Genomic DNA, 10,912 nt, shown 5'->3' on the forward strand with positions numbered 1-10,912 from the left:
GGTAAAAAGATTGGCTAATAATTCAAGGGGGTTAATAATTCTGACTTCTACTGTATATAGCGCAAGATGCATTTATATACACACATATTTACGTCAAATATTTTTCATTCATTAATTTTACTAATATGAGTTTGTGAAATTATTTATTGAAGTGTTTATTCTGTATTCTTCATGTTCATATTCTCCTTCATATTCCTCATGTGGCAGTAATTCAGCTGTTTCATATGTAATGGATGCTGCATAATCTGCATAATGTCAGGTTATGCATACATTATTGTGGATCTAGTAATCAGGTCTGGCATGTGGATGGAGTGCAGTGTGTGTGTGTGTGTGTGTGTGTGTGAGAGAGAGAGGCCTGTCATGCTCACACACACACACACACTCTCTCTCTCTCTCTCAGGCTTTGTTGATTGTTTACTGTGTGTAATTCTGTCCTCACACACACAACAGGCTCTTTGTGTCCATCTGACCTCCTCCAGACTTTCCCTACTCTGAGGGTCACTTGTGTGTGTGTGTGTGTGTGTGTGTGTGTGTGTGTGTGTGTTAATTTCTTTGTGTGCTTGTTTGTGTGCATGTTTGTACGCGTGTGCACATGTTTGTGTGTGTTTTTGTGTAGGATTGATTGTTTGGGTGTCTGTCTATTAATTTTTTTCTGTTTGTGCATGGGTGTAAGCATGTTTTGTGTGTGTGTGTTTGTGTAGGATTGATTGTTTGTTTGTGTGGATGTCTGTTAGTTTTTTTTCTGTTTGTACCTATGTATGTGTGTGTACATGTGTTTGTTTGTTTGTTTGTTTGTTTGTTTGTTTGTTTGGTTGGTTGTTTGTTTGTTTGTTTGTTTGTTTGTTTGTTTGTTTGTTTGTTTGTTTGTTTGTTTGTTTGTTTGTTTGTTTGTGTGTGTGTGTGTGTGTGTTTGTGTGTGGAGATGTTTGTTTGTGTGGGTCTCTCTTTGTTAATTGTTTTGTGTTTGTGCAGTTTTGTATGTGTGTGCGTTCATGTTTTGTGGGTTTGTGTGCATACGTTTGTGTGTGTTTTTGTGTCCATTTGTGTGCCTGTGTGGGGTTTTGTGCGCACATCTACGCGTGTGTGTGCGTGTGTGTGTGTGTATGAGTGTGTGTTTGCGTGCGTGCGTGCATGTGTGGGATTGCGTGTGCATGTTTGTGTGTCTGTGTGTTTTGTATATGTGTGTGTATGTTTGATTGTTTTTTCGTGTGCATTTGTGTGTCTGAGTTGGTGTTTGTTTGGTTGTGCACGTGTGATTGCACATGTGTGTGTGTGCCTGTGTGATTGCATGTGTGTGTATGCACATGTTTGTGTGTCTGTGTTTACATGTGCATGTTTGTGTGTCTGTGCATTTTGTATATGTTTGTGTACATATATGTTTGTGTGTTTGTGTTTTTTGTGTTTGTGTGGGGGTTTGTAATTGTCTGTGTGTGTGTTTGTGCCTGTGTGATTGCATGTGCATGTGTGCACGTGTGTGTGTGTGTGTGTGTGTGTGTGTGTGTGTGTGTGTGTGTGTGTGTGTGTGTGCATGTGTGCATGTGTGCACGTGTGTGTGTGTGTGTGTGTGTTGATGTGCATGTGTTTTTGTCTGTGTATTTGTTTGTGTATGCATGTGTGTTTGTGTTTTTTGTGTGTCTGTGTGGGGTTTGTGTCTGTGTATATCTGTGCGTGTGTGAGTGTGCTTATGTATGTGTTCCTGCCCTGGAGCAGTAAAACTCATCTGCGTGTGTGTGTGTGCGTGATCGATGCGTGTTATATTTGTGTGTTGATTTGCGCTGGTGTTGATGTGCTGATGTCCTGAAGGCTCAGTCTCAGTCATGAGGTTTCAGTATTTTCCTTTTCAAACATTTTGGATGTCTTATTATTATACTGCAGCCATTCCCACTGATATTGAAGCACTGTGTGTGTTTAGCTTCTTCTTAAATCAATTATTTTTTATTCTCTGAGCAGAAGGACATATATGGACATTAATTTATTTATTTTCCTTTAGCTTGATTCCTTTATTTATCAGGGGTCGCCACAGCAGAATGAACCGCCAACTTATCCAGCATTTGTTTTACATTGTGTATGCCCTTCCAGCTGCAACCATAGACTGTAAAAGATATGGACGTAGTATCCATGACATCACCCGTAGGTTTTTGAAGAGCCCAAAAAAAAGCTACCAGTAGGCGTGGCCAAACGTTGATATATTGTGCGCTTGTCATTGCAAAAAGGGCAAAGAGGCAAAGCGTCAGTGGAGCAACTAACATCTGCTAGCATTTTGCTAAGACAGGCTTTTCTTTAGGAGAAACGCTTAATACTTCATTACCCGTTGTTACGATCCGTGGGAGTTTTTGTGCCTTCTCCCTCTCTGTTTTGCTTGTCTCCCTTCGCATCTCCTTGTCTGTCATTCGCTCTTTGTCTCGTCCTATCACCTTTTTTTCCGCTGCTTTTTCTCTGCTAGGTACCTGCTGATTGGATCCCGAGCGTGAACTCCTCATTAGGGCGTTTCCTCGTGGACCAATTAGACTTCGTTCCGCGGACTTTAAATTCGACCGGCTCGCCTTGTTTTTCAGAGTGCTATGTGTGTGTGTGTGTGTTGGTTTGTGTTCGCTCGCTGCTGTTCATAATGTATGCTTTGTTCTGTGTTTCTGAATAATTACATCGATGTAAATTAGGTCTTGGTTAAAGAGTTTATCATTTCTTTTTGGGGAAAAGGGAATGTCGCGCAACACACACCATTTGTGTTCTGACCACATGTGCTTTGTTGTACACTATATCAATAAAGTGTTTAGACTTTTACAAACACTGTTGTAACACATTACAAGAGCAACTAAACATTGTTCTTATGATGTTTTTCTACAGGAGGAAAACGCAAATTACTTCCAAACACTTTAGATATAGTCTGTGTTAGTAAATGCAAGGCTATTGATGAAATCCAGCATAACACTGTATGACAACGCTTCAGATGACTGTTCTAGAGCCTACAGCTAATCAATCTGTCAGATTCTGGAGTGCATTACAGCTCTAAAGAACATTATAAATGATCTTAAATAAAGCAAATACATTTATAGAGATGGTATAGGTGTATAATTTCACTCACCTGGGAAACGAAGGCCGCGTGAATGGTTTGTGAGCTCAAATAAGTGCACACAGCATGCTAGAGTATCTGATAATTGTAGGAAATAATTCTAAAAGGCAACTGACTGTGTAAAGCCACAGAAAACAACACAAAAATACAATGTATACGCAGAGTTCAGCGGCTAATCAGCCGGAATCAGCTGAGGTGAAGTAATGGCGACAAGCGAGACCTAACTGTCACTCAAGTGGCCACACCTTTAATTATGCAGATTTAATATAACCTAATATAAAGAAAACGGGTGAGTTATCAATAAACTCACTCTCCTCACAGTTGTCATGAAGGGTAATATTCGCTATATGAACCAAAATCACTCTTTGTACCAGGCTGTAAACACCCTTTTTTCTACTGTAAAGTCGGCCATTTCAACAGTGGGGGGCAACAGAATTCTGCTCTATTATGGAGTCAGGACTTGCTGAATTTCGATGAATTGCAGTTTCAGTTACTTGCCTATTAGCTTCATGAGAGAGAGCAGGGTGTTGCCGCTTGGCTGCAACCCAGCACTGGGAAACACCCATACACACTCATTCACACACACTCATGCATGCCAATTTAGTTCATCAATTCCCCTATAAGACATGTGTTTTGGACTGTGGGGGAAACCGGAGCACACTGAGGAAACCCACACCAGCACGGGGAGAACATGCAAACTCCACAGAGAAATGCAAACTGAAGCAGCCGAAGTCAGAACCAGCGACCTTCTTGCTCTGAGGTGACAGTGCTAACCACTGAGCCATCGTTTCGTTCAGAGATTGGACAGATGTGTGAAGAAAAGTCAGTGTTTGTGTGTTTGCTGGAGGCCGTTCAGCATTTCCTGGGATGTTCACTTCAGTTTCCTGTATTATATTGAATTCCTCCTCTCGTTTGTTTTCTTTTCCCCTCCGCTCCTCTGAACAATAAAGTTGAAATCATTTTTCTGTGTCTGAACACCTGTAAGGATCATCCACTCGTGAAGCCGCAGCTCTGGAGGAAATTTACAAGCGTTATGTGGATTTATTGGATTGAACTTTACACGTTACTAGAACACACAGAATGCTGGGGTTTGTTAACTCAAAGTTGCCAGGGCTGCATAATACTGGGAAAATATCCAATGTTGTTATTGAGTTTGGCGATAATTTTAAAATCATTTGCGATATTTTTTATGATATAATTAACTTGCAAAATGCTATCTGAGCAATTTTCAACCCAAACTCATTCTGGAAACGTAGCTCCGCGGACGTTTCTGGAGACCGCGGTTTAGTTTTTTTCGAGCGAACGCTGCGGGGCAGTGTGGCGCCGCTCCGCTCCTCCTCTTCGCGCTCGCCGGCCAACGGCTTGCCTCCGAGTGGAGGGCTTTCCCGATGCAACCAGTTTGTCCGCTTAGCTCACAGCATTACGTCGGCGGAGCGGAGGCCCCGGAGGAGAAGGAGGAGCCGGCCGCGGGGACGACGACCGGGATCGAGTCCGGGGAACAGCGGTTCCATAAATCAGGTTAGATGAAAAACAGAATCCGAAAAATCAGGGCGAGAACGCGGCCGGATCTGAAAACGCAGTCGAAATCGAAGACGAGGGCTTTTGCTTTTTTTTTTTTCTTTCTGGAAGGCTTTTGCAAACCGTCACTTAGGTTTAGGGAAGGAGGAGGAAGAAGAGGGCGGCCGGGTCGGCCGATTCTGCGGCTTTTCGCATGAGAACAGCGCAGGCGAGAACGGCGCACGCTCCCGAATACAGATCCGCGAATACAAAAACCGCTCGAATACGTACCTCCCGGGACGTATCTCACGGTCCGCAGAAACACTTTTCCACAATGAGCCCGGGTTGGCAATTTTAGAGGTGCAGTATGTAAGTTTGACGCTTAGTGGTTGAACTAGGTATTACATTCCTGGAGCAAAACAAACGCAAGCGCAGGTTGCCAGATTAAGGAGCAAGTCTGACTTAAGTCATGTTCTGAATTAAAGCAACAGCTACCGATAGAGGGAATATTTTCATATTAAAAGGAGTTTTCGTTCTGGCCAACACCACAGATTGATAGATTAGAAATAGATTAGAAACGGATACTATTTCTTGCAGCTGAACAAGAGGACAAACCGTGATCAGCGCACATACACCTCATGTGTTTTATTCAGTGTAAATCCTAATAATGTGAATTTGAATGCCATTTTACATGACATTTATTGCCATACTACTGAAAGCAGGACGCATGCTTTGAGAGCCTTCCTGACTAAATGAATGCAATACACTGTTTTCCATCAAGGTAACCCGGGGTGCTGAAATATAATTGGCTAAACTGTGAGTGGGGGGGGGGGGGGGGGGTTAAAGGCACCAAAAAAAAAGAGACAGCTGTTCCGGCATGTAACACATTGTCAAAAGGGAATATCTAACTTCAGCATTGCTTTTTAGATAAACAATAATGTTCACTGAGCATGTTTCAGAAATATCTGCAAACATACTTTAGAAGAGTCAAAAACTTTCATACAGCACCTTTAATATATGTATGTAATATATATATTACAAATATTTTTTAACGTGTGAAAAATACAGATGAAAATTTCTAATTCAGTGTGCCTTGAAACCTTGAATCTGAAGTTTTCATCCAGAATTTTCACACAAAAATAAATTCGACCTCACGTTGTGTCAATCCTACTAACACTCTGCCTCTGAAACTAACTTCTTTCACAAAATAATCCAACTCGGTTAAACTTCTTTCACTCTTTTTAGAGTGTGCTTACTTTTTATTTTAGGTCTTTGTTGCATATGGTTAAATCTGAAATTTTCATATGCGTTTTTTGTATTCATATATGGAAACTTCATCATGTAAACAAACCTTGCACACTAAGGGTGCTTTCACACCTACACTTTTGTCTCGTTTGCCCAGTTATCACAGTTCGTTTGGGATATGTGAAACCACCAATCGCTCTCGGATCCGCGCCAAATCAATCGCTCTGAGATTGCCTGAATGAGGTGTTCTCGGCTCGAATGAAACGAACTCTGGAGCGGATCGATTGCAGTGAGAAAGCGATACGATCTGAGCGCGGTTATATCACAGTGTTTAATGGATATGTAATAGGCATACGGCTATATAAAGAGAGAATTATGAGTAGGGCGGGAAGTTTCGCGAGTCTCCGGATGCCCGCAAACGAATGATAATCTCTTGGTAATCTTGCGTCTCCCTCCCGGCCCTTAAATAGGCTACGTCGCACACCCTTCTCACCCTTCCCCACCGCATCTCTCCTCACTCTTCAGACACGTCGCGCACACCTTGTCAAACACCACCAAAGCACCATCTCTCCTGACAGCTAAGCGGGACTCTGCAAAATAAACCCTGACACTCTGACCAATGTGAGGAGAGTTTACTCACACGTGACTTGTTTCAGCTCTTTTGGTCCGATTAGAAACTTTGCAGTGTGAAAGTGAACCGCTCCAAGAGCAAAGAGCAACATTTGTAATCTCTGATTCAGAACAACCGAATCAATTCACAGTTGCGAAAGCACACTCAGTCCGATGCACATAATTTAATCCATTACGAAGAAAACGCAAAACATTTCAGAGTAATTTTAAGCAGCGTTACTTTGTGCATGCATGCTTGCGTGTCCGTTCATTCGTGTGTGTTTCCATGTCCGACCACACATTTGACGTACTGCCCATAGACATTATTATAGAAAGCATGGTCCGCTTTCATTCCATTGCTTTGACACGTCAACGCAGCCGCCATCTATTATAATGTCTATGGTTCTGCAGTCTCTGTTCAGGGTTTGTTTACATGCGTATATGAATGCATCACTAGCAATCTTTCAAACGTCCACTGATTTCCTGAAATAGGCTTTGCATTTGGGGAAAATCATAGCACAGATCTTTGATAATGAGCTGAACTCTCCTTCCTCTAATGCAGTGTTGGATTAACACAATATGGAGCTCATTCCTCGTTCTGTTTTTGCTTTGGAGAAGAGAGAGGAGAAAGTATCGCTGCCTAAAATGACTCTGAAATGTTTTACATTTTTTGCATGATGAAGTTTCCGCATATGAATACAAAAAAACGCATATGCAAATTTCAGATATAAACGTCTGCAACGAAGAAAAAAAAGTAAAAAAATGTAAACACACTTAAAAAAAGTCATGTAAATTAAATGAAAAATTAACCCAACATTGGGATTGTCCATATCTGATCCAGCATTAGGTAATGACTACCCAGCTTTTATTAGAGCGTAAGAGAAAGACGATTTAAAACTGTAGTTTTAAGTTGCGTAGGCTGTGTAAAAGAAAAATAAAATGGTTTAATCTGATCATAATTTTTGTATAATTATTTATTTTTTATTAAAATTATAAAAACAAATTTTTTCCCAATTAATAGCTGTATTTTCATTTAATTTCATTTGTTTCATTTTATTAAATTGTTTAATATATTCTATTTTATCTTTATTTATTTTTATTTCTAATTGTAATTTTTTTCATTTAAAATGAATTATTTTAATTTAATTGTAATAACTGTTTTCTTTTATAAATGAAGGGCAGGCAGGTGAAGTTGTTTGAAGACAGAAGGAATGTGATGTATTGTTGTGAGGTGTGTTGCAGGAAAAGGCGTGACACAAGAGATGGACCCACTTTTAGTTCAGAGATGTTTATTAAATAAAGCAAAAGAAAACAGCAACTGAGGCTTGGCAGGAAGCGGAACTCAGAGAAACATCTAAAAAATAAACGACACAGACTGACACAAAGAGCCTTACGTACACTGACAACAGGAGGCCGTGAAGACAGACGTGGATCAGTTCAACAATAGAAGTGAACAAAGCAAAAATACCACAAAACGTGACGCGCAACATGTGAAAGATTTACATTCATTTTAGTTCAGGAAAAAGTCTTGCCTGAAAGATTCAATTCCACACAGTGATTCTTTTCTTTTATTTTAGTTTTTTGTTTTTCCTTTTTCCTTTCCTATTTTTTTTTCATTTCTTTTTTTTTTTCAGTTTTTTCTACTTTTTTCCTGCACCCATTTTCGAATTTTCTTTTTCCTTTTGTTTTTAATTTTTCTCTTTTCTGTTTATATCCCCTTTTCTTCTTCTATTTCTTTTCTTTTTCAGTTTTTTTCATTTCTTTTTTTTCTTTTTCTTGTCTTTTTACCTTTTATCTTTTCCTTTTTATTTAAATTCCTTTTCGTTTTGTTTTGTTTTTTCTTTTCCTTTTCCCTATTTTCTATTTCTTTTTCTTTATTTTTCTTTCCTTTTTTATAAAAAATTTCCTTCCTTTATATTTAGTTTTCTATTCTTTTGCTTTTTGCTTTTTTCCTTTTTCCATTTCTTTATCATTTTTTTCTTTTTCTTTTTCTTGTCTTCGTTTACTTTTTTCTTTTCTTGTTTTCATTTTTAGGTTTTCTTTTTTTGTCTTTTTTTACCCTTTTTTTCTTTTATTTTCTTTTTTCTTTTCATTTTCATGTTTTCTTTTTAGTTTTTTTTTTTGTCTTTTTTTACCATTTCCCCTTTCTTTTTTCTTTTCTTTTTTTTATTGTCTTGTGTTTTTTCTTTTCATTTTCATGTTTTCTTTTTTTTTGGTCTTTTTTTTATCCTTTCGCCCATCTTTTTTCTTTTATTTAATGTTTTCTCGTCTTGCTTTTCTTTTTTCTTTTCTTTTTTCTTGTTCTTATTTTATGCTCTTTCCCTTTTTGTTTTTCTTTTCTTTTTATTGTCTTTTTTCCCTGTTCCCTTTTCATTTAGCTTTTTGTTTTGCTTTTTCTTCTCTTTAAATTATGTTTTACCTTTTCTTTTGCGTTTTTTTTTCATTTTGTTTTATTTTTCCTTTTATTAATTTTGTATGCCTATTCCTTTCATTTCTCTTTCTTCTTCCATTTCCCTTTTCATTTCGTTTCTTTCTTTTTTCTACTTTTTTTTTTATTATATTTTCCATATTTCATTAAATTATTAGTAAGTAGTTTGCACTGTACAGCATTAGTGATCCCTACAGGGATGTCGAACTCAGTTCCTGTAGGGGCCGCAGCCCTGCACAGTTTAGTTCAACCCAACCCCAACATACTTATCTGTAGGTTTCAAACAAGCCTAAAGCACTCAATTAGTTTGATTAGGTGTGTTTAATTACGGTTGGAACTAAACTGTGCAGAGCTGAGGCCTTCCAGGAATTGAGTTTGACACCTGTGCTTTACAAAGACACACCGTCTAGCCCAGGGGTGCCCAAACTCAGTCCTGCAGGGCTGTTGTCCTGCAAAGTTTAGGTCCAACACAAATCAGACTGGGCAAGCTAAACAAGCTCTTAAGCTGCGTTTACACTGCACTTTTCTCCCCATAGACTTCTATTAATACCGATGTGAATGCGTCAGGCCAGAAACACAAGGTCGTGCGGCAAGTTTCGCAGTTCACCGCGTTGGAAAGTTCAAGCTTGGTGAACTTTGACCTGCGAAATCGCATCACGTGAGACCAATCGAGAATCAAAACATGACCTCTCTGCACAGAAATTTAAAACATGGACCAAGCACTCGCTTTTTGTAATGTCTAATCATCTTGTTTAATCCCGCCCCTTTTCAAGGCGCTGTACAACAAAATTTCTCACAGACAAACTCTAGTGTGACTGCGGCATTACTAGGCTTTCCAGAAACATCCTTGCAGGTGTGTTGAGGCAAGTTGGAGTTAAAATCTGCAGGACATCGGCCCTCCAGGACCGAGTTTGGCCACCCCTGTTCTAGACAGCAGTGCTCATGTATATGCTAATGAGATCTCATGAATATACTAATCTGAGGGTGTGACCTCATCATCATCATCACAGGTGTGTGTTTCAATCCTGAGGGCTGACTGTGGTGTTGTGAGCTCATCGTTTCTCTACATTACAGCTCTTGCTTTCACACACACACACACACACGTATCAGGTTAGGGAATTTCTGAAAATCAGTATCAGTCCCGTGACGTCACGCACCATTCAGCTTTACCTATCCTCAGCAGTGGTTTGTAAACTCTTGAGTTCAGTGCAACAAAAATGTTGACCTATATATAGCATGTGTTAAAGTAACAGGCCGCTCGCTGCTGATAGAGGGATGTTTGGCTTTTGTCTCGGACGCTGATGCTAATTTTGGTCACTTGTGGTGGCATTTCTCCTCAGAGGATCTGTTTGGCGTGAAGCGCAGGTCATTTGATATGAGTGTTACGTAAACACTGCTCAGTGATGCACATTCATGAGAATGGGGGAAGATAAATACCTGCTAATACTAGGTAAAACAAGTTCACACCGAGAGGTAGAGTCCCGGCTGGGTCAGTTGTCATTTCAGTGTGGAGTTTGCATGTTCTCCCCATGTTGTCGTGGGTTTCCTCCGTGTGCTCCGGTTTCCCCCACAGTCCGAACACATGCGCTGTAGGGGGATTGAAGAGACTACATTTGCAGTTGTGTTTATGTGTGTATGGGTGTTTTCCAGTTCTAGATTTCAGCTGGAAGGGCATCCGTTTGTGTAAGACATATGCTGGATAAGTTAATGGTTCATTCCTCTGTGAATAAAGAGTCTTAGTTAAAGGAAAGTGAATGAATGAAGTTTTATTTTTAGTTGGATTTTTAATTGGATTTAGCATAATTATATTTTTATATTTATAACGCTACTCTTGTGTTTTTGCATATTTTTCTACTTCATTTTTTAATTTTATTTATAAATAATTATCTTATATTTTTTATATTTATTTTTGTATTGTTTATTTATTTGTTTTAAAAAATTTTATTAATTAATTTGTTATGTATTATTATGAAGGTATTTTATTTCATTCATAATAATCTTTGAATTGTTTTACATTTATTTTGGATTGTTTATTATTTTTTCTTAATTTTCGTTAATTAATT

The 10,912-nt window shown here is 39.0% G+C and overlaps 1 protein-coding gene across 15 annotated transcripts in view; it reads left to right on the top strand.

The window, feature by feature from the left end:
- sema4d (sema domain, immunoglobulin domain (Ig), transmembrane domain (TM) and short cytoplasmic domain, (semaphorin) 4D) overlaps nt 1–10,912 on the top strand; it is a 154,047-nt gene that overhangs the window by 89,572 nt on the left and 53,563 nt on the right. The gene's annotated exons all lie outside the window — the stretch shown is intronic.

This window comes from Danio rerio, chromosome 21, assembly GCF_049306965.1.
Source record: "Danio rerio strain Tuebingen ecotype United States chromosome 21, GRCz12tu, whole genome shotgun sequence".
Classification (NCBI taxonomy): domain Eukaryota; kingdom Metazoa; phylum Chordata; class Actinopteri; order Cypriniformes; family Danionidae; genus Danio; species Danio rerio.